Consider the following 23,682-nt stretch of genomic DNA (forward strand, 5'->3'; position numbering starts at 1 on the left):
CAGATTTCCAATGGAAAAAGAAAGGAAGAAGAATGCCATTTCCAGAGACAGAAGGAATGTCAGGCAGAAAAACACAACAGATAATTCCCACCAAAGGCCTTTCAGAGGAACTTAGTGGAACAGGGGGGCAGAAGGAAGGAAGTCAGGGATGGGGTGCCAACGGTGGGACACAATTTTTTTTTTCTTCCAATTTTTTCCTTTCCTCCTTCCTTCCCTCATCTCTCCCAACAACACTCCTCCCTTGCTGGAAACAGCAGCATCAGAGGCTGTGACTGTGGACTTTGGACACGTTAAGATGAAGATTTTCATAGCGATAGGAACTATGGAGACTGAACAGGCTTCCGGAGAATGAGATCTTGAGTCAGGAGGGAGACTGCTGGCTGCAGGGGGCGCAGTGAAGACAGGCCCTGTTAAGGAGATGCCTGGCATCAAATTATGGTGTTGCAGCAGGGGAGGCATGTTCATTCAGTACTGGAACCTTCCGGGCAGAGGCTGCATGGGGGGAAGAGAGGTCGCAGGAGAGGAGCCTGAGGAGGGGCCCCAGGGGAGACTCCTTGAACCTCATGCCAAATTATTTGAACTTGACCTTATCTCTAGGTTCAGGAGAGCAGGGGAGGTCTTTAACCCCTGAATTAGTTTTTCAAATATTTTCACCATGATCTCTGGAACAGCTAAGGGGGAGGTGAGGCAGGATTGGGAAAGACTGTTGGCAAGGAGCCCAGTTAGCAATCCAGGGTGGGAATCCCAGTAAGGAGTGACAGAGACCCCTAAGACAGCGGGGAGTAAGGGTGGGATTCCAGAGGCGAGCTCAGGTAAAATCCACGGGATCTGGTTCTGCCACAGCTGAGGGAAGAACTGATTTACAGAAGAGGGAGGTAGAGACATGAGTTGCAACCCCTGGCAAATTATTGATAGAATGAATCATCCATAAGAGACAAAGTTCATTGTGTTCTCAGAACAGAAGAAGCCTGACCCCGGGAAACAACATCAGAAGATACTTGTTGTGTAAGTGTAGCTTTTCATTTCATTCACTTCTCCACAAATATTTATTAGGCTCCTATTGTGTGCCAGATCCTGTGCTGGATGCCGGGCATAAGGGGGGGATGGAACCAGCATCGGTCCTGTCATCAAGCAGCTTTCCATATACCGTCCTGGGGCAGAAGGATGACAAACATGTGTATCGTTAAACTTTATAAACGGTGTTAAGTGTATGAAGGCAATTGATTCGGGCGCAATGAGAAGAAATGAAGAGATAGGGAGCAGAGAACTTCCTAGGAAGAGGGGTCAAACTGAAGTTGGATTCTAAGTGGGACTGTTCGGGGAATCTCTGGGTGGCTCAGTGGTCTCGCACCTGCCTTTGGCCCAGGGCGTGACCCTGGAGTCCCTGGATGGAGTTCCACATCTGGCTCCTTGCATGGAGGCTTCTTCTCTCTCTGCCTGTGTCTCTGCCTCTGTCTCTCTGTCATGAATAAATAAATAAAATCTTTTTTAAAAAAATAAGTGGGACTGTTCACAGCTCCTTCCTCTGGGGAGAGCATTTTCAAAGTAACAAAAATTTTGATATATTGATAAGCTTCATTTTGAGTTCACAAATCACTCTTTTCCCCAAGTTTTTGCACCCTGAGTAACAACACTTGTGTTGGCATCAAGGGGTTATGACTATAATTCACTTGGTATTTTAAAGTTTACAATATGTATCTTCATACCTGCTGATTGACTTATGTGATATCCCAGTGGTAGATTGCTACAACAGTGGTTCTCACTCAGGGAGATTTCCCTGTAGCCAACCTTGTGGGTAGACCCCTCCCACACTGATCTTTCGTGTAGCCCCGTGACTTGCTTTGAGCAATGGGACATTAGGAGACATGATGCAGCCCTTGACCACTGGGCTTGCTGTCTCTTCTCTTGCTGTCAGAGCAAGGCATGTGAGGAAGCCTAAACTAGTTTTTTTTTTTTTAAAGATTTTATTTATTTATTCATGATAGTCACAGAGAGAGAGAGAGGCAGAGACACAGGCAGAGGGAGAAGCAGGCTCCATGCAGGGAGCCCGACGTGGGATTCAATCCTGGGTCTCCAGGATCGTGCCCTGGGCCAAAGGCAGGCACTAAACCGCTGCGCCACCCAGGGATCCCAGCCTAAACTAGTTTACTGGAAATTAAGGAGCAGAGATGAGCATCCCAGCATGGTCTCCTAGGTCAATCATCTCCCAGCCAACCGACAAGAGTGACTTCAGATGAACCCAGCAGAAAGACTACCTAGTTCAGAAAATCTGTCTAGCTGAACTCAGTCCAAATTACTAGCACAAAGAATCTCTGAGCAAATTAAAGGATTGCTGTTTTGAGCCACTACATTTTAGGGTAGTTTTTTATGCATCAATAGATAACTGATAGGGTGTAATCCTCAAACAGTTTAACTATTTTTGTTTTGCAAATGAGGAAACTTAAAAGCAGGAAAGGTAAATTACTCTGAAGATCTCACCACAATTTGGGGGTAGATCTGAATTCTTACATCACTTCCTAGACTAAAGACCACTTCATCTCTGCAACTTCCACATCTCTCAGAAGATATCCAAACCTTAATCTACTATTTAATGATGGATCTCTAATTTTCCAGTTTTCTTAGAAGGTAACTCAAAGTGATATTAAAAGAATGGGCTTCCATTCAATCTTAAATGATTAAGAACCAAGATTAGATATAAGTATATGAATAAATTAAACTGATCATTTTCAAAATAGCCATGCAGCCACCCCCAATATTTCTAGCAGCATTATCAAGAATAGCCAAAATATGGAAAGAACCAGATGTCCATCAAGAGATAAATGGATAAAGAAGAGATGGTATATATATATATATATATACACACACACACTATGGGATATTACTCAGCCATCAAAAAACACCAAAATCTTGTCATTTGCAATGATGTGGATGAAACTAGAGCATATTATACTAAGTGAAGTAAGTCAGTCAGAGAAAGATAAATATATGATTTCACTCATATGTGAAATTTAAGAAACAAACCAGATGAACATATGGGAAGGGAAGGAAAGATAAGATGAAAACAGAGAAGGAGACAAACCATAAGAGACTCTTAATTCTAGGAAACAAATTGAGGGTTGCTGGAGGGGAGGGGAGTGGGAGGACGAGGTAACTGGGGGATAGAGTTTAGGGGGGTACAAGATGAAATGAAGACTAGGTGTTATGTGCAACTGATGAATCACCAAATTCTACTTCTGAAACTAATAATACACTTTATGGTTTTTTTAAAAAATATTTTATTTATTTACTCATGAGAGACACACACACAGAGAGAGAGAGAGGCAGAGACACAGGCAGAGGGAGGAGCAGGCTCCCCACAGGCCTGATGTGGGACTCAATCCCAGGATTCCCGGATCATGCCCTGAGCCAAGGCAGACACTCAACCTCTGAGCCACCCAAGCATCCCTAACACACTGTATGCTAATTAAATTGAATTTAAATAAATAAATACATGTATAAATAAACAAACCTAAAAACATCGCTGTGCAACGTCATACCCAAATCTCCTAACTTTTTGGGAAAAATATTATTTTATCATTCCAAACAACAAACTAGTTGAGAGGAAACAGAAGGACATTTTACTCAACTTGTTAAAAAGAAGTCATTTTGACTTTCTTTAACATGCTTAGAGAAGGACTGCATTTTTCCAGTTCTCTGAAATATTAAAACAATAACAAACCTCAAGTAGCTTAATCTAACACATATATTTCTAAGTCTTTACAGATAGGAAATAATTTGCTTCCCAAGACAGAAGAGAAACCCATATCTCTTTAATGTTTTCTGTCCTTTTTTTGCAACTTGAGAATTACTTTAAACTTTCTTAATAATAAAGATTTGAAGATGTTAAATTACTTGCCCAAGATTACAGAGTATAAATCATAGACATGTAATCAAATATTTTTCTTTCTGGTGCCAAGTCTCAGTCTCAACTCACCCAACCAAAATAACTATTATATAAGTAAGATAAACTCATAGAAATCCAAACTACACAGAAATATACAGATTTAAAAGTTCCCCCTCATTTTAGCAGGCACTACAGTTTATTTACCTAATATTCATTCCCCATTTCCTTCTTCCTAACAGAGCCTGGATTTTTTTTTTTTTTCAGTTTCTTATCCTCCGATAAGAACAATTTTTCTTCAGTTTCTTATCCTCCAATAAGAACAAATTTTTTCAGTTTCTTATCCTCCGATAAGAATGATAGCCAAGGGATCCCTGGGTGGCGCAGCGGTTTAGGGCCTGCCTTTTGCCCAGGGCGTGATCCTGGAGACCTGGGATCGAATCCCACGTCGTGCTCCCTGCATGGGGCCTGCTTCTCCCTCTGCCTATATCTCTGCCTCTCTCTCTCTGTGTGTGTGTGTGTGTGTGTGTGTGTGACTATCATAAATAAATAAAAAAAAATAAAAACTGAGCTGCTTTAAAAAAAAAAAAGAATGATAGCCAAATGATTCCAGGGAGCTGGGCACTAGCTGAGTCTAAGGTGTGGTTCTGATTGATTTATTTTTAAATCAATCATAGTGGTCTTGTTGGCTGAGACAGGGACATGTGACGTATGTGACATATAGGAGACATCAGCTGCAGCATGTGTTCTTAAAAGAGAGTGCTTGTGGATGTCATGAGAATGTCCTCTCAGATCTGCAGCTACAGGGAGCATGAGTGAAAGAAGGTTGCTGCAGTGTCTGAGCCTCTGAGCCACTGCTTCCCAGGGGCTGCTTCCAGACATGAGGGAGTGTGACAGGGATACTGAGACAAGCTTGTTTCTGGGAGACCTGGGGCTCCTCTGCAGATGACTTTGACCTTCTCTGTCAGGGACGTAGAGTTTGAGTGTTTCTCCTGAAACTACTGTACCTCTCCCCCAAGAGGGGAGCTGCCTGAGAACAAAGCCTAATTGCTGACAATGGCAATGCCAAAAGATGGAAAGAACCGGGGTCCCCAGTGATCTCCTGAGCAGCTGAGTTAGTAAACCCCAGAATCCTTCTCCCCATGGACTTCTTGTTTTACAAGATAATAAATTCCCTTATCGCATGAGCCACAGAGTTGGGGTTTTCTTTACTTGCAGCAGAAAGCATTGCCACTGATACAGTTACCCTCCAATCCCACTTCCCAGAAAGAACTTTTGATAACAGTTCACTATGAGCCTTACTAGTACATTTACCAACATACATACCATTTTGCAACTTGATTTATTTTGTAACCATTAATATACCATGTATATCCTTCCACATCATTACATGTAGGTCTTCCTTCGTCTTTTTCAGGCCACATAGAATTCCACATAGGATATGCCCTAATCCATGTGCTTTTGTCCATAATCATTTATCTTGTACCCTTTTTCTTCAGCAAAAGACACAGCAAAAGGCTCTTCCCACTGGCAGAGCCTTATCTACAGTCAAATTACCATGTTCTTCTCTTCTCATTAGAAATGGGGTCATATTTAAAGCAGGGGAAATACACTTTTAAGTGAAGACCAAAGGTAGTCTGAGCAAATAAATCAGATTTTAGAACAAGAGAGGGCAGATGTTTTGTAGAAGACAAGATCTCCCAGCAAGGCCTGGTCACAAAGATGCAGCCTGAAACTGCAGAAGAGGGCTATTCTCCAGACTACTCTAGCTTGCCTCCTGCCTGTTGGGGCCAGGCGGGAAGGGAAACTCCTCAAGATGGCGGATACCCCAAAATGGCTGAGGTTCCTGTCACCACCTCCACCTGGGACGCCAATGGACCAATGACCTGCTGACAGCTTGATGCAGACCCTTAGACCTCTCCTTTGGACTTCCCCAACCGAACCCAATGCCCTTCAAACCCCAGAGGAGGAAGTCACCTTTGACTGGCCAAACTGCAATCCTTCCTTTGCATAGTGAGGGTCACTCTGACTGGTTGGATTGCAATCCTTCCTTTGCATATGAGCCAACCAACAGAGCCAACCGGTCTGCCTTACAACGTTATGTAAACCCCCTAGCACCTTGTCTTGGCGCGACTTCCCCGACTCACTCTTTCCCCCATGAGTGTGGAACCTCGCCCGAGGGTGCCTGCAATAAAATCTGTTCTTGGACCCTCGCTTGCCTTGGCGGTCTCATTTCCATTTAGTTACTAAAAAACCTAACCCTGCCCTTTCCCCTTCCCTTCCTTGGCTCTGCTCCGTTGACCTGGCCTCCTTCTCAGCTTTCTGAGGGCCCAGAGGGAGGTGGGGAGAGCTGGCTTAGCCCGACAAAACGTCTGGCTGGAAGAGGCTGAGATGAGCTGGCTGGGACCCGGTAAGGTAAAGGTCCGACCTGACCTGCGAGATGGGCCACCTGACCCCAGCCCCGCGGGCCTCGGGCGCCTGCGTCCGGGCCCCGCCCCCGCCTGCCCCCACCCGCCTCCTGTTCACTACGTGGAACGACCATCTCCAGCTCTGATAATCCACATCCCTAATCGCTTTTGTTTTTTACATTTTTTTAATTCAAATTCAATTTGCCAACATATAGTATAACACTCAGTGCTTATCCCTAATAGCTTTAGATGGGATTGTTTTGAGTCTGTAAACAAACAAAAAAACAAAACAAGATTACCCGGGAGTATTCATTCTAACGTGCTGTTATTATCAGATACAAATAGCCAGTGTGGTTCCCCTAAGGGGAGCCTCCACCTTGCCTTCTGAGAGTTGGGAGGGTCCTCAATTCCTAACCCATCACAAAGGTCTGTTGTTGAAGACTCAACTCTGCACCCTGACCCTCACAAGAACTGCTTCTGGGAAGAGCTGCATTTCCTTGCCCTTCCAGGATGCTTCCCACGTTCAGCCAGCTGATTGCAGTCTCTCTATTGACCTCAAACTGGCCTGACTTTGAGGTAGATTTTGTCTGGGTGGGAAGATAAAAGCAGCTGGCTTGACTTTTTCTGAACTGTTGTAGGCCTGCCTACCTGTTATGGCAAAATTAGAATAGCACCCAACCACATCACACATTAAATATACTTTTTGGGTTTTGCTGTAACTGTTATTTGATCAAAATGGAGACAAGTGAGTAGATTATACCAATGGTTCTATAAAAAGAGGGGGATACAACGATAAATGTGTATATTTACTAATTTGGAACAGGAAAGGGCACTGGAACTACATACCATCATCAAAAGGAACAGTTGTGTTGTGTTTTGTTTTGTTTTGTTTTTGTTTTTTTTTTTTAAGATTTTATTTCTTTATTTGACAGAGATAGCACAAGCAGATGGAGAGGCAGAGGGAGAAGCAGGCTTCCCACTGAGCAGGGAGCCTGAACCGGGGTTCCATCCCAGGACCCTGGGATCATGACCTGAGATGCTTAACCGAATGAGCCACCCAGGCTCCCCAACAAGCAATTTTCTATCGAAAAAGGGAAGAAACAAAATAGAACAGAAATAAAAGCTACACTTCTTTCAATATACTTTGTTTTGTAGATTCAAGGAAGCATGTAATACTTTATGTAATTATAAAAAGAACTAAATGATAAAAAAGCAATATCTAATACTGCATGTGAACTTTTTCATTGCCAGCATAACCACACTGTGAAGAACTAAGACCAAGATAACCACCGACACTCTTGGGGCACCATCAAAAGGTACTAGAGCACCAAGTCATGATTTTGAAAACTAGTAAGTAAAAGGAAAGAATCAAACATTTCTCTTGCCTTTTCTACACAAACTCCACTTCAGGATAACCAAATAATTGATGACGGGGTATTTCTTTTTATAGTATCCCAACTATTAAAGGAATGATAAAATATCACCATTTTACAACTTTTAATGAATTAATGGATCTAAGCAAAGATCACCAATTGTCGCAAATATCTCAAAAAGAATGACAACCAGATGTGGTGTGGCCCTAATGGATGCACCTCTGAAGGAGGTTTCAAAATACTTGCATCTAAATCCAATCAAGTAACTAGACTGTTATTAGTTACAAGTAGGTACAGTCTTAGAAGGACATGTTAAATGATGCCATGAGGTGCCAAATAGCAAAATCCAGACTATAGTAAATTCCAGAAGACAATCAACCTGGTTTATTCAACAAGAAAAACTGTAAGTAAAAGGGAGATGAAGGCAAAAACTTATAGATTAAGAGTACTTGAGATAGTCATTTGCAATGAATTGACTTTATTTGGATCCTGATTCAGACACTATTAAAAAATCAATTCTATAAATAAGCACAAAAGTTTTAACACTGGCTAGATATTTGATGGCATTACTTTTTTATGTTATTTTTGGGTTTTGGGTTTTGGGTTTTACGTTTTAGTTGAAATATTTACAAATGAAATGATAGGGTGTCTGACTTTTTTTTTTTTTTTTCAAAATGATCCTGGGTTGAGGGGCAGGGGAAGGGGTAAAGGTATAGGTGAAACAAGAGTATCTATGAGTTGATAACTGTTGAAGCTGAGTGAAAGGTCCAGAGGTTCATTATATACTATTTCCTTTACATTTGTATTTGCTTGGAAATTTCATTGCTAAAATGTTTTAAGAAATCCTTTGGAAAGGGTTTTTAGAATTTTGTTTTGAAATTACTTGAGTAGCTCATTTAATTTAGCTATGATTTGTTAGAAATCCATTCATATTTTGGAATGCTTTCCAAGTGGGAAAATAATGGTAATAACAGCAATTAGTACATATCCAGTATTTAGAATGTACCAAACTGAGTGCCTTGCTCTTTTAAATCTTGTCGACAGTCTTTGAGGTTGGTGGCATAATTTTCCCATTTTTTACATAGGATTACAAAGAAGGAGAAAACTTGAAGCTCAGAGAGATTGAGTAACTCGATGAAAGTCACACAGTAAATGGAGGAGTCAGGATTTGAATACAGGCAATTTGGTTCTACAGCCTATGCTCTTAACTATTATGTTAACCTGTGAATTATTTTCCTGTAGAAGAACAGATTTATGAACACTAGATTGAACAACTTACAAAGTTGACAAATGTGATACTTCGCACACATTTATTTAACATTTATTAACTTTTCGAGCTTTTTTCTTTGCATTTTAGAGCAATATTTTTTTGCAAGGTCCCAAATATTTTCATAGGCCCAAGTATGTCACAAGCTCTATGCCCAGAGCCTCTTCTGCCCAGTATACAACGCAGCCCAAAACCTAGGGCAGAAATTGATGAATTATCTGGTGTACTTAAGCCTAATCCTCGTCCTGCAGATCTCTAGGTTTTGTCAACTTTCAACATCCTGGATTGCTTCCATCAGCCTCCTTTAGTATATCCACAACTCACCTTCTTAAGTGGACTCCAGTCTGTTCTGATCGTGGATTCTGTTTTGAACAGCTACTATTGGTTTGCATTTAGAGAATGCGTTTTGGCTTTCCCGTTCTCCCTCCTCCACACCCCCCACCCCCACCACCATGGCTCACAGGCTGCCTGGCCACCCTTTGGTCAGAATTCATATAGCATGTGGCCCAGAGAAAGGCCACAAGAAGGTCCGAACACATCTCACTTCAAACCTTCTTCCCAGTCCTCACTGATAAAGTTCAGTCTGTGCCTGAGGACTTTGAAAGATTCTATTCAGTGGGATTCCTAGATCTAGCTTCTGTGTCGTGACCACCTGGGTATGGCAATAGTTCAACCAGTGGGCAATAGAAAAACTGAAAGGCCTGCCCAAGGTCTGCCCATGGATTCTTCCAACACTGCAGGCAGGCAGTCAGGCCAGGGGCCCCCGGACTCCCTCATGCCCCTCCATCATCTTGTGGTGTCTTATCTTCCACTTGGGGCCATCCTGTGCATTGGTTTTATTATCAGCTAATCTACAGTGTTTTGAGCTAGGAGGAAGGGACAGGGTATAATCTTCCCTGGGCCCTCACTGGCCAGGGAGAGCTACTAGCTGTGAACCCTCCTGAAAGGTAACTCTGAAAATGGGATAAGAGTGCATTCTAAGCAGGATTTAATGAGAATTCTGTAATGAACCAACAAATAAAAAAGATAAACATAGACCGACTTAAAGATCAAAAGAACAGGGAAACTTTGAATTTGCAGATCAGGTTTTTTAATTTTTTTTTAATTTTTTTTAATTTTTTTTATTTACGATAGTCATACAGAGAGAGAGAGAGAGAGAGGCAGAGACACAGGCAGAGGGAGAAGCAGGCTCCATGCACCGGGAGCCCGAAGTGGGATTTGATCCCGGGTCTCCAGGATCACGCCCTGGGCCAAAGGCAGGCGCCAAACCGCTGCGCCACCCAGGGATCCCCATGATCAGGTTTTTTAAAAAAGATTTTATTTATTTACTCATGAGAGACAGAGAGAGAGAGAGAGAGCGCCAGAGAGAGCCAGAGACATAGGCAGAGGGAGAAGCAGGCTCCACACAGGGAGCCTAATGTGGGACTCCATCCAGGGACTCTAGGATCAGGCCCTGGGCCAAAGGGAGGGGCTAAACCGCTGAGCCACCCAAGCATCCCCACAGATCAGTTTTTCCTACAAAATATGTATTTAAAAATCTGTATTGATAGCAAGCCTGAAGGACTTTGGTTTTGTGATCTCATATGCAAGTGTATTGACAACTCCAAAGGCTCAGGCCTTCCAGCATCGGTTCTTTCCTTCGTTAGTGAGTAAGTAAGTGGCTCCTGGCTGAATTGCCTCTATGGTCGCTGCACTGCCCTTAGAACCTTAAGAGGTCTCTGGAATTCAACAGTTGGACTGCTCAATCCTATCTAGCTTAGGCAATTTTAAAATGGCCCAAGGCAAATAGGACTCAGCACTAGAAACACAGCCTGATATCACCAAGAAGAAAAACAAGAAAAGGACAAAGCCAGACTGCATTTTATCTTGTAAATATTTATGGTGTGATTCGTTCATTCCAAGTGAGAGAGGGCTGGTGCAAAAATTAAGTTTTCTACAGTTCTTATGATGTGAAATAGTCAAGTGTGCTAGGCACACTGTGAGCGTGGTGGTAGTATGGTGTGGTGGGGAATGAGTTAAAATGGAAAATGAGATATGACAGGTGTAGGAAGTGGGGTGAGCCAACATGTTGCACAACTCCAGAGGATCCCATTCGTTAGAGTCTAAGTGAGTGGTGCTCCTTGGCATTGTGCAGTGCACCATCTGGGTCCTAGGACACAGGGTAGGCACTCAGTAAATGTTTGTTGAACTTCACCTAATGCAAAGGATGGTTTCATCTTCTTTTAAATTCAAATATGGAGATAAGATAAGCATTTCCTAAAATGTGGCCCACAGAACAGTAGTCCCAGAGGAATATTTTTCCAGAAAAGGGAAATGCTGCAAGCAAATTAGAGAGTCATGATGCACATTATATAATACAAGCTCTAAAAAGCCCTGCAATTAAAATAATTTTTTCCCCACTTACTTTTGAACTCAGAATTTTCAATCTCATTGGAGCATAGGATTCTCCCTTCTCTCCCTGTTTTGGCTAACATAGCATTTCTACAGATGCTTAAGAAACACTCTATCAGGGCATCTCAATGTGTGTAAACCAAGCTCTGTTCACAATCCTCAAATCCAAATGTGAAGGCTGTTTTCTTAGTTTGCCCATGGGGAAAAAAATCATTTTATTCATTTATATATTCATTTAACTAACACTTATGGAGTGTCTATATTTGTTCCTATGCTAGGAATAACAAAAGATGCCCTAGCCTTCCAAGAATTCATGGTGAAGATAAGAAGACAGAATGCTACACAATTACAATGCTACTGGGAAGGCTGTATGAGGGAACGAGCATGTGCTGCCTCATGCTGCATCACTCACAGTCGCATCTAGATCAGTTGGGAGGAGGCAGGGAGAATTCACCTGACAGGTGTCTCAAGCTATTTGTGGTGAGGATCCAGTTAGGTTTCATGATTTTTTTTTAAGATTTTATTTATTTATTCATGAGAGACACAGAGAGAGGCAGAGACAGAGGCAGAGGGGAAAAAGCAGGCTCCCTGTGGGGAGCCCGATGTGGGACTCAATCCTGGGACCTGGGGATCATGACCTGAGCCAAAGGCAGACACTCAACCACTGAAGCACCCAGGTGTCCCAGGTTTAGTATAAGAAATAGGTATTTGGTCTTCCTAAAACCCTTAGAATTTTTTAAGTAAGAAGAGGATAAAAGTGTCTTGATGTTTTTAACAAATCCCTTTCAAACACATCCAAGTTTATGTCATTGAGTGACTTTGGAAAGCCACAAAGGATGGGAGCTGATTGCCTGGAGAACCAACCAGGTAATTAGAGAATTGGACTCTCCCCCACCTTCAGAGAGGAGAGAGGAGCTAGAGATTGAGTTCAATCACCAGTGGCCAAAATTTAATCAACCATGCCTATGTAATGAAGCCTCATAAAACCCCAGTAGGTCTGGGTGTAGAGAGCTTCCAGGTTGGCAAATATGGGGAAGTGCTGGGAGTGGCGCCTCTAGAGAGGCCACAGAAGCTCTGTGCCCCATCGGACACAGCTTGCCCTAGGCTTCTCCTCGCTCTATTCATCTGTTTCCTTTATAATATCCTTTATAATAAACTGGTCAATGTAAGTAAATGTTTCTCTGAGTTCTGTGAGCTGTTCTAGCAAATTAATTGAACCCAAGGAGGTGGTCGTGGAAATCTCCAATCTATAGTCCATGGTCAGAAGTGCAAGTGACAACATGGACTTCTGACTGGCAACTTGAAGGGAGTACAGACAGTCTTGTGGGATTGAACCCTTGACCTGTGGCCTCTGACACTATCTTCAGGGAGATAGGTTTAGAATTCAGTTGAGTTGTGACATTCAGCTGTTGTTGGAGAATTGCTTGTTGGTGTTGCAGGAAAAAACACACACACACAGTGGGGTTTCTCTTTTTCAATCCATTGTGAATTGATACCATTGCAAAATACATTAAAAATGGATTATTAGGGCAGCCCTGGTGGTGCAGCAGTTTAGCGCTGCCTGTGGGCCAGGGCGTGATCCTGGAGACCTGGGATCAAATCCCACGTCAGGCTCCCTGCATGGAGTCTGCTTCTCCCTTTGCCTTTGTCTCTGCCTTTCTCTCTCTCTCTCTGTGTCTCTCATGAATAAATAAATAAAATCTTTAAAAAAAATGGATTACTAAGTCAGTGTGATACTGCCATAAAGAAAGACATATAGATGAATGGAACAGAATTGAAAGTCCAGGAATAAACCCTCATGTTTATGGCTAATTGATTTTCTGTTTGTTGTTTCTGTGCCAAGACAGTTCAATGACGAAATACTACTCTTTTCAACAAACAGTGCTGTAACAACTGGATATTCACATGTAAAAGAATGAAGCTAGATCCCTCCTTACACCATTCCCAAAAATCAACTCCAAACTGACCTAAATGTAAAAGTTATTCTTAGAAGAAAACACAGGAGCAAATTTTGAAACATTAGGTTAGGCAAGGTCTTCTTAGATACAGCACCAAAAGCATTAGAGAAAAAAATAGATTTAACTGTATTTCATGAAAATGAAAATCTATGCTTTTTTTTTTGAAGATTTTATTTATTTATTCATTCATTCAAGACACACACACACACAGAGAGAGAGAGAGAGAGAGGGCGGCAGAGACACAGGCAGGGGAGAAGCAGGCTCCACACAGGGAGCCCAACGTGGGACTCGATCCCGGGTCTCTAGGATCAGGCCCTGAGCTGAAGGCCAGGCTAAACCACTGAGCCACCCGGGTGCCCAGGCCTATATTTGTTTTTTTACTTTCTTGATGATGTCCTTCAAAAGCACAGAAGAGGACAGCCTGGGTGGGCAGCCCGGGTGGCTCAGCAGTTTAGCCTGGCCTTCAGCCCAGGGCCTGATCCTGGAGACCCGGGATCGAGTCCCATGTTGGGCTCCCTGTGTGGAGCCTGCTTCTCCCCTGCCTGTCTCTCTGCCTCTCTCTCTCTCTCTCTCTCTCTCTCTCTCTAATAAATAAATAAATAAAATCTTAAAAAAAAAAAAACAGGAACAAAAAAACAACAACCCATAGAATGAAAAAAGGTATTTGCAAATCCTGTATCTGATGGCAGATTTATACCCAGAATATATAAAGAATTCTTACCACTCAATAAAAAGGATAAATAACCCAATTTAAAAAATGTGCAAAGGATCCAAAGAGACATTTATCCAAAGATATACAGAGGGCCAAAGATGTGAGCAGGGTTTAGGAAAACCCATAGGAGACTGTATTTCCCCTACATTTACAACATCAGGAAACCATTAGTACCCAGAGGTCTCAAGGAGCCAGGAGACTGAATAGTTCCAGAATCTATGGAGAGTAGCTGAATGGAAGGGGCTGCCCAGACAGGACTGTACTTTGATAGGAGGAAGCCGCAAACCCACAGCTTCCACCAGGAAATAACAGAGGAAATAAATACACCAGCCCACTCTTCTCTGCTGATACCTCCCTTGTTGACCAAACTCTGAGCTTGAGTTTCACAGTTGGAAGAAGGTGGTGGAAACAGGCCTGGGCAAAGGAGAGTATGTGATTTAAGGAGTAGGAGGCAGAGGTAAGATTTATTGTGTAGGCTGTGGATGTGGAAAATTCAAATGAAGGAAATATTAAAGTGAGTGGCAGAGAAGGTGGGAGTGGGAACAAAACATAAGGCTGATTTAGATGTGATAACATTTGCTCTCTGAGCACCAGGATATTGTCTGAGGGGCAGATCCAAGGGGCAGTTCAGCTTGGGGAGAAGTGGCTTAAAAACTCCTGTATAGGCCCCGGACTTCTGTACTTCTGTAGGTTTCAAGCATTGCCCTAGACCAACAAACATTTTCTTAAAGGGACAGGTGGTAGGTAGTTTAGAGGTCTGCAACACAACTCCTCATTGCCCCGGTCATGGGGAAGCAGCCGCAGATAATACTTGAACGAATGGTGTGGCTGTGTTCCAACACAACTTTCTTTATAAAAATAGGCGACGGGCCTTCAGGCCATAGTTTGCCAACCCCTGCCCTAGACATTTAAGAATGTTTTCATCATTTTGCTTTCAGATAGGTTTGATGTATCTATTTGAATGGGCCTTTGCCCAGGTCTGCCTTCTGACTGATAAGCAGCTGGACCTCTTTCAGAGAACCAGGAATGAAATGAGCCAGTAGATTCAGCTCAAATTCCTATTGATGTCAAGAAAGAGGGTGTATGAAGCTGACCAGCCACTCTGAGAAGGGAGCAGGCAGGATTGCCAGCTCCAACATCTGGATTTCCATTTCCCTGAGAAAATGTTATGTTATAGGAAGCTTTCCCTTTCTTGCCAGGAACATACCCTAGTTGGTGAAATGAAGATGAAACTTTGAAGTCACCCAGACTGGAGTCAAACCCTGTCACTTTGTCTCTGAGTGCCTCCGGGAGCCAGCTCTCTGATGGAGAGGATGCTTGCCTCATGGGTAACCAGAGCTGTTATTATTAAATGTCTGAAATGAGAGTCCAATTCACAGTTCTCCCCTTCTTGATTCCTTCCAGGGCATCTCCCACTGTCTGCGTGCCACCTTCCTTGGCTCTCTCAGATGCAAGCCAGTGTGTCTCCCTCATCTCCCTCATTCTAAGCTCTGTAATGACTTCTTTTGCATTGTGTATCACCCACAATGCTGGTGGAGAGGTGGGTATGTGTATTCATGCAGACAAAAGGAGATGGCAAGCAGCATCACAATGGACAAAATTAACTTCCCCTTTGTGGTTATTATTCCTGGGAGGGACTAGACACGTGATGTTACTCAGCACTTCTTTTCAAGAGAGGGAAACTCAACTTGGATTGGCTTAGACGAAGAACCAGAGAGACCAGACTCTCTTCTGTTTCTCCTCTCTGCTTCTCTGTGTGTGTGTGTTGGCTCTCTCCCTAGGGCTGGTGGCCAGGCCAGAGAAGGCTCCTCCCCCTTGGACCAGAGATGGACTGACACCCACCCCGCTCTCCTTGGTGTCAAGTTTACAGTCCTGGGTAAGGACGGGTTTTTACTTGGGGTAGTTGGAGGTATAACCAGCAACAGTGGACAAAACTCAGCTCTGTCATCAGGGGGGCAGTCAGTTCACAGAAATGCGAGGAATAGCCTGCTGGAAGCCAGGGGTTGGGGTCTGGGGCAAATGAAGGAAACTGTCACTCCCAAATGACTTAAATTCTTCACTCTCCACTCCAACCCTTCTAGAGGTCAAATAAAAATATGTGTGCTGCCTCCAAAGACCGCACTGGCTGGGTAGGAGTTCACAACCTTTGAGCTAGAAGATTTCAGGCCTTTCTTCGCAATTCGGCAAATGAATCTGTGACATTTTCAGTAAGCAAACCAAGGTGGGAGAGGCCTTTCCAGGTAGGACAATGCTAATTAAGAAAGATAATTAAGGCAGGGGATGCCAAGTTGGGAGGAACATCCTTTGTGTTTTGTAAAACTCAGCAACTTCTCGAAGCAAGGTCATAAATGCCTTTTAAAAAGACTATCACTCTAGGCTCGGAAAATTCAGTCATGTAAATTCAATCTGTGCTTATAATTTGTATCCTTTGATTGGTTAGGGCTCTCATTGGACTCAATCTGTGTCAAGACAAAGGTAGGGTGGTGGCATGGTCTCTGACTCCGAGACAAGGGGAAGTGTAAGAGTCCTGAGGCAGGTGATCATAACCTCCACAGAACCTGCCAGATAACTTTGCTCAGGTCCTTGTCAGTGGCCAGAACCTTCCAGGTGGAATTACCTATTATGCAAACCAAGAATGAGCTTAGATAGCAATAAAGCAGGAATATATATATATATATATATATATATATATACACAAAATGGGAAAATATTTGGGAGGAAGAATCTGATATTGAAAAACATATCAAGGTATCAAGGTGTCCATTTTTTGGAGAAAGCCAAAACTTTTGGGCACTTTCTCCATGTATTTTACAATGAAGCATCCTTTTTGTTTTAAATCATATATGGGAGATATGGCACCATCATAATCCTTTCAGTGCTTAGAGCCACTAATGGAGCTCATTAGGAGCATCCTGGACCCAGAAGTGGTAGGGAGATATGTGGCCTCCAGTTTCCTCCCCTTCAGGTACCTCTGACAGCAGTTCCTTCCTGCTGCTCAACCTGCCTCATCACCCCTCCCTGGTAGGACCATTCCCTAGAGTCCCTATTAAAATTTATTGCCCTTTTATTCCTCCCCCAGACACCTCTAATCTACAGGGATGATGGTGTTAATGATGACATAGCATATAAATGACTATAACTAGGTAAACTAGATAACCTTTAAAGATGGCAAGATTGGGGATCCCTGGGGGGCTCAGTGGTTTAGCACTTGCTTTCAGCCCAGGGCGATCGGATCCTGGAATCGAGTCCTACGTCGGGCTCCCGGCATGGAGCCTGCTTCTCCCTCTGCCTGTGTCTCTGTCTCGGTCTCTCTTTCTTCTCTCTCTCTGTGTGTCTCAAGAATGAATAAAATCTTAAAAAAAATGGCAAGATTCGACTATAATAAAGAAGTATTGATGGCTATCATGTCATTCTTGGTTTTGATTTTTTTTTCAGTTGTCCTCATCTCAATAATTATAACCATAGTAACAATGGCTAACAATCTGGGCCCTTTTTTGATGTTTCCATTTTCAATTTTCAGACACTCTTCTAAGCACTTTATACTAATGCATGTCTCCCCACAACCTTGCATGACAGTGTTATCTCCAAAACGGTTGAGGAAAAGCATTGATTTGCAGGTACGGAGACTGAGGCAGCAGAGACTGTGTGGTCCAGGGACACAAGGTCCCCCACTGGCAGTTGACCACACCAGGATGTCATACAAAGAAGTCTAGTTCTGGAGTCCTCCATTCAGGTTAGCCAAGCTAATTCCTTGAGAGGAAACCCCATTTCTTCAACTATTCCATTTTTGGAACAAAAATGTTCTACCTCTAAAATGTATTGCTGGTCTATGTACTACTCTTCATCTCTCTCTCTCTCTCTCTCTCTCTCTCTCTCTCTCTCAAGATTTTACTTATTTATTCATGAGAGACATACAGAGAGAGGCAGAGGCACAGGCAGAGGGAGAAGCAGGCTCCCTGAGGGGAGCCCAATGCAGGACTCAATCCCAGGACCCTGGGTCACACCCTGAGCAGAAAGCAGATGTTCAACCACTGAGCCACCCAGGCATTCCTACTCTCCACCTCTCTGTCTCTAGTGCTGCCACCACAGAAGAAACCACAAGACGATATCATCAAGAAATAAGCTACACCAAACCAGAGTCTTTTTTTTAAGTAGTATAAAAAGTAGTATTTAAAAAAAGTATTTGAAATAGTAGTATACTATTCTAGCTCATGACATATTTTAACCATTTTCAAGTTGTTAAGACAGTTAGTTTGTATCAGTTATCTATTTCTGTGTGACAGATTCCCCCCTAAACAAGACAGTTCGAAACAAGTTTTAAGTTTCTGTAGGGTGAAAATCTGCTAGTGGCTTTGGCTCAGGGCTTCTCAAAGACACAACCAAGATGCTGGGTGGGCTGTGGTCATCTTGAGGTTCAAACTGGGGAAGACCCATTTCCAAGCTTACTCGGCTATTGGTAGAATTCAGTTCCCTGCTGGCTGCTGGTTGGAGACATCAGTTCCTTTCTCCCACTCTCAATAGGTAGATGTCAGTAGGTATCTTGGTATCAGGAGACATCTGCCTATCTATAAAGAGAAAGTGAGGAAGGCTACTCAAGAATTCAGGGTCTTCTTATAACCTAATTGTGCATGCTGTACTCTATTCATTAGAGGTGAGTCAGTAAGTCCAGCCCGCACTCTAGGGGAGGGGATTGCACAAAACTGTGACTACAGGAGGTGGGGATCATGGGGGCCATACTGGAGTCTGCCTACCACATAGGTTTCCCCCCAATTTTTCTACTGCTAACATGCTCTTCTGAATACCTTATTACCTGCATTACATATCCTTATGATACATTTATTGACTAGAAAGGTAAGAACACCTTTTTAAAAAGATTTATTTATTTATTTGAGAGAGAGAGAGAGAGAGAGAGAAAGTGTGAGCAGTGGGGGAGGTGGAGGGAGAGGGAGAGAGAAAGGGAACGAAGCCGACTCCCCACTGAGTGTGGAGCCCCAAACAGGGCTCAATCCCAGGATCCTGAGATCATGACCAGAGCAGAACACTCAACTGACTGAGCTGCCCAGAAGCCCCTTTTCTAGGCATTTAATATAAATGAAATCACATGCTCTGTGATCTTGTGTCCAGCTTCGAAAGAACTTGCATCATGTTTTCAAGGTTCATCCATGTAGAGCATATATCAGAACTTCACTCCTTTTTGGGATCCCTGGGTGGCGCAGCGGTTTGGCGCCTGCCTTTGGCCCAGGGCGCGATCCTGGAGACCCGGGATCGAATCCCACATCGGGCTCCCGGTGCATGGAGCCTGCTTCTCCCTCTGCCTGTGTCTCTGCCTCTCTCTCTGTGACTATCATAAATAAATAAATAAAATTAAAAAAAAAAGAACTTCACTCCTTTTTATGACTGAATAATATTTCATTGTACAGATAGACGTTGCTTGTTTATCCATTCATTAGTTGAGGGACATTTGAGTGATTTTTCACTTTTTGGCTATAAGAATAATACTACTATGAACCTTCACAAGTAAGTTTTGTGTGGATATATATATATATATATATATATATATTTATTTATTTATATTGTGTGTGTGTGTGTGTGTGTGTGTGTGTGTGTGTATTATTTTTTTTTCATTTTCCTCCAGGGTATACCTAGGAGTTGGAATTGTTGGGTCAATTGGTGACTCTATGTTGCACTGTTTGAGGAACTGCCAGACCCTTTCCTACAATGGCTGCACCATACCGTGTTCCCGCCAGTGGCATATGAGGGTTCTGATTTCTCCACATCCTCAGCGACTGTTTATCTTTTCTATTATAGCTAAACTAATGAGTATGAAGTAGAATCTTATTGTGGTTTTCATGTGGGTTTCCCTTATGGTTAATGACGTTGAGCCTCTTTTCACGTGCTTATGGGCTATCTGTATATCTTCTCAGAAAAATGTCTGTTCAGATCCTAGGAATGGGATGGATTTTATGGGAGGGATTGGGACCAGAATGAACCTGCGGTGGGGTGAGATCAAGACAGAGTCGTAGGTTTAAGACTTGGTTCCCCCAACTTCTAGCTGTGTGATTTCTGGGTTTCTGAAGACCTTAGCCTGTTTGCAAGTCTGTATTAGATGGGGATAATAATAATACCTATTTCATGAGGTCACTGCATGGCTGAAATGAGAAAACAGACATGTAGGATTTAGCAAAGCACCTGATACACAGTAAACATGCAATAAATTGGAGCTCTTTTCATGATCTGTAAAGGTAACAACATGATAAGAACTGTGTTTCAGGAAGATAAATCTGGCCATGTTATTATATGAAGTAGATTAAGGAGAGATTGCAGACAAGGCCACCAGTTCAGAGGATCCCCAACAGTTGAAGCCAAAAGGAAGTTTTCCGGCCTTCTTTCCTATTCAAGACAAGTTTTCCTCTAGTTCATGGCCTGAGCAGCCCCAGAAAGGAGTGATCTTGTTGATTTTTCAGGTTGATCAAAGATATTTTCAAAGATATTTAATTAACTCACTAATCCATGAGGAAATAGTGATGAATATGTTTTGAATATTGTGATTAACACTTCATAATAACTTGAAGAATTTTAAATATGTTTATTAACTGTTTCTCCAGAGAGAGATGACATATCAAGCTTTAGTAATTTCAGGGTCATTTATATTATCAATTAAAATACAGTTTTATCCAATGCCTGCTTATGCATTCAATTCCATACATATCTATAAAGCTCCCATTATGTGCCAGGCACTGTTCCAGGCACCAAGTATATAGTGGCAAACACAAGGTCTTTGCACTCAGAGAGTTTATATCCTAATAACGTGAAATATTAAAAATCTGTTCATATAAAAAATATTTATTGAGTACCTACTAGGTGCTCGGGATGCATAAACAAAACAAACATCCTTGTCCTCATAGAGCTTACGTTCTAGTGGGAAGACAGACAAATCATGAACAAAATAAATGAGGCAACTCTACAGTTTATTAAAGGTGATGAGTGTCATTGAAAAATAAAGCAAAGCAGTTAAGGGAGAGTGGGGAGAGGGAGCTAGAACTGCAACTTCTAGATAAGTGATCAGGGTCAGTCTCATTGAGAAATGGAAGGAATTGAGAGAGTGAGCTATGTGGATTTCTGAGGGAAGAATGTACAAGGCAGATGGAACAGCAAATGCAAAGGCCCTGAGGCAGGAGCATTCCTGATAGCAATAAGAACAAGAAGTGGAGTGAGCAAAGGAAAAAGTCCAAGTTATAATGGGAAAGCAGAGAGGGGATAGATCATAGATCCCTAAGGGCCTGGCCCGGTGAAAAGGCCACCATTCATTTCTGAGAGAAACAAATAAAAAGTGCTGAATGTATTTCTTGCTAAGCAAAGGATGGCTGCATTGTAAGCAAAGCCTGTGAACAAAGAAAGCTGTGGTCTTACATAGTGTTTTGGGAAGTGTAGGCTCAGAGATTCACACTTTCAGAAGCTGGACTGTTTGGGGATGAGCTGACCTTTAGCTAAGGAAACAGGATTACCGAAGCGGGGCTGCGGCTGATTGGCTGACTTTCTATAGTGATGAGCTGTCTCTGAGTGAGAGGTTGTCACTGATTGATTCAAAGATTCTGGCTGTTACTTATACTCGGACCAAAGAACAATGAGTCTTTTCCTTTGTCCAACTTAGAATGAACAAACTTGTCACTCTGTGCTTTGCCAGGTCACTGTAAAGTCTTTGTCTTCTACTTGGAGGGAAACGGGGAGGTTCCAGAGGATTTCCGAGCAGACGGGTGACAGGATCTAATTGATAATTTCAGAGGATCACTCTGGCTGCTGTGTGGGCAAGGCGAAGCAGGGGATCAGTTAAAAAGGTCACGGCAGTCATCCTGGTGAGAGGAGATGTGGCTTCAGCCATGAGGGTAGTAATGGGGGGCAATGAGAAGGGCCCCCACTTTGGATATAGTTACAGACAAATAGAGAAGATAATCCAATTCGGCTAAATATTATTGGAGTGAAGAGAATAGTATTTACCTTCACACGAGGTGATATGGTAGAAGACATTACAGAGCAACCAGGTGGGGTTCCTTGAGGAGGGGTGAGGGAAAGCCAGCTAGGACCTTAAGGCAAGAGCCGCAGGAGCACACTTGTGTGTGTGTGTGTGTGTGTGTGTGTGTGTGTGAGAGAGAGAGAGAGAGAGTACGTGTCAGAGCCAAGACCAGTGCAAGTAGAAGGTGGAAGGGGGTAGGGGGAGAGTTAGAAGTCAGCAAGGGAGAAAAAAGCAGAAGCCAGATCCTTCCAGTCCTTGAGTGCATAGAATGGACTGAGAAGAGAGGGGCAAGAATAGAATCAGGAATTTGGAAACAGAGACTGTTCTATACTAGACACTGTCATTATGGAAATTCTATGAGGCCTCATCAAAATAATAAAGTAAAATTCAACTGGGAAGTCTTTGTCGTGCCAAAGATTCTGCTTTGTTGTCTACTGAATTATGACTCATATAAATAATGGTACAAGCTATGGGGCAGCTATGGTGTGTGGACTAGTAAAAGAGACAATCACCTGTCCTTGACCTTTAATGAAAAGTCCAGATTAAGCTTTGCACAGTGGCAGTATCGTAGCCAATGAGGTTTATCCGAGGCACGATCATTGCTAATTGAAAAGTCCAGATTAGCCTAGAAATAATAAAACATTTGAACAGCCAAGAGGCGGAAAAAGGAAAGTCTGGATTAGTCTAGATAATGTCTTTTCCACAACTAAACTGTGATCCACGTCTCCTACCATGTGATCATGAAAAATGGGATTAACATTTACTGGGGGGGCTTCCTGAATGCAGGTTTAAAAGGCACAGAGAACACAGGTTGTTCAACACCAGAGGCATGTTGACCAGGTCTCCCATCTTCTAGCATTAGCTCCAAGGATAAGGAGAGTGCCTTATCCACCTTTGCGGCCTTGGGGCTCCTGGCACTGCCCCAGGTAAATAGTGGGAGCTGAATCACCTTTTTGTTGAATCTGGATGAAGCATATGTCATTTAGATGGACAGTACTGAAGTAAGAGCATATTAACTCAGGGAAGCAGGCATCTTGTAGTGCTTGGTTCATCATCCAGTGTGTGGATTAGTCATATTTCTCTCAATCCTACTACTTCCTTTTTTGTATTTCCTGTCTTTTGAGCACATCATTTCACTCTGAAAACCCCACTCTTATGGGTAATCATAAAGGGAGAAGTCCAATGCAGGCCAATTTTACTCCTTTTTAGCGAATAACGGTTTTTAAAAGTTTGATGGATGTTGAAATTCATATCATATAAAGATCTTAAGATAGTTGGCCAACTTTTTTTTTTTTTTTTTTAGGGCTTTCTATGTGCATTTTCTTTAATCCCAAACAATCCTAAGAAGCTACTATTACTGTCATTACAGAGGTGTGGAAACCATCACGGAGTGGGCAAAGAAATTTGGCTAAGGTCACAAGCCAGGACAAGGAAGAGCTGGACTTCAAATCAGGTTGTCTGATTCCACAGTGGCATTGCCACTTACTCTAACTCTTGGAATAACTTGGAGGCTCTCACTTGTCTTTGCTTCCTTGTTTGCTCTTGAAATGTTAAAATATGCGGAGAAACAGTAGGAGCTCTATAAATAAAACATGTCTATATATTTTTAAATGATTAAAGCTGGAAAGTTTAACGTGGCACCGGGCCACTTGTTTAGTGGAAGTAAAGGGAGGGCGATCGCT

At 42.7% G+C, this 23,682-nt stretch overlaps 1 long non-coding RNA gene and 1 pseudogene across 3 annotated transcripts; both read left to right on the forward strand.

Moving 5' to 3' along the window:
• Nucleotides 1-927: 927 nt before the first annotated feature.
• LOC129516953 (uncharacterized) lies at nt 928-23,566 on the forward strand. Of its 3 annotated transcripts, XR_008665903.1 has the most exons (7): nt 928-1,005; nt 7,540-7,604; nt 15,189-15,529; nt 15,771-15,865; nt 16,071-16,196; nt 17,607-17,722; nt 23,370-23,566. It is a non-coding gene; the product is annotated as an uncharacterized LOC129516953 (long non-coding RNA). The 3 variants fall into 3 exon arrangements; XR_008665902.1 differs by having other exon boundaries at nt 7,540-7,638; nt 15,189-15,865; XR_008665901.1 differs by having other exon boundaries at nt 15,189-15,865.
• On the forward strand, nt 22,546-22,660 carry LOC129517040 (U4 spliceosomal RNA; annotated as a pseudogene).
• Nucleotides 23,567-23,682: the final 116 nt, after the last annotated feature.

The sequence above is a fragment of the Nyctereutes procyonoides genome, unplaced genomic scaffold (assembly GCF_905146905.1).
Source record: "Nyctereutes procyonoides isolate TBG_1078 unplaced genomic scaffold, NYPRO_anot_genome, whole genome shotgun sequence".
Lineage (NCBI taxonomy): Eukaryota > Metazoa > Chordata > Mammalia > Carnivora > Canidae > Nyctereutes > Nyctereutes procyonoides.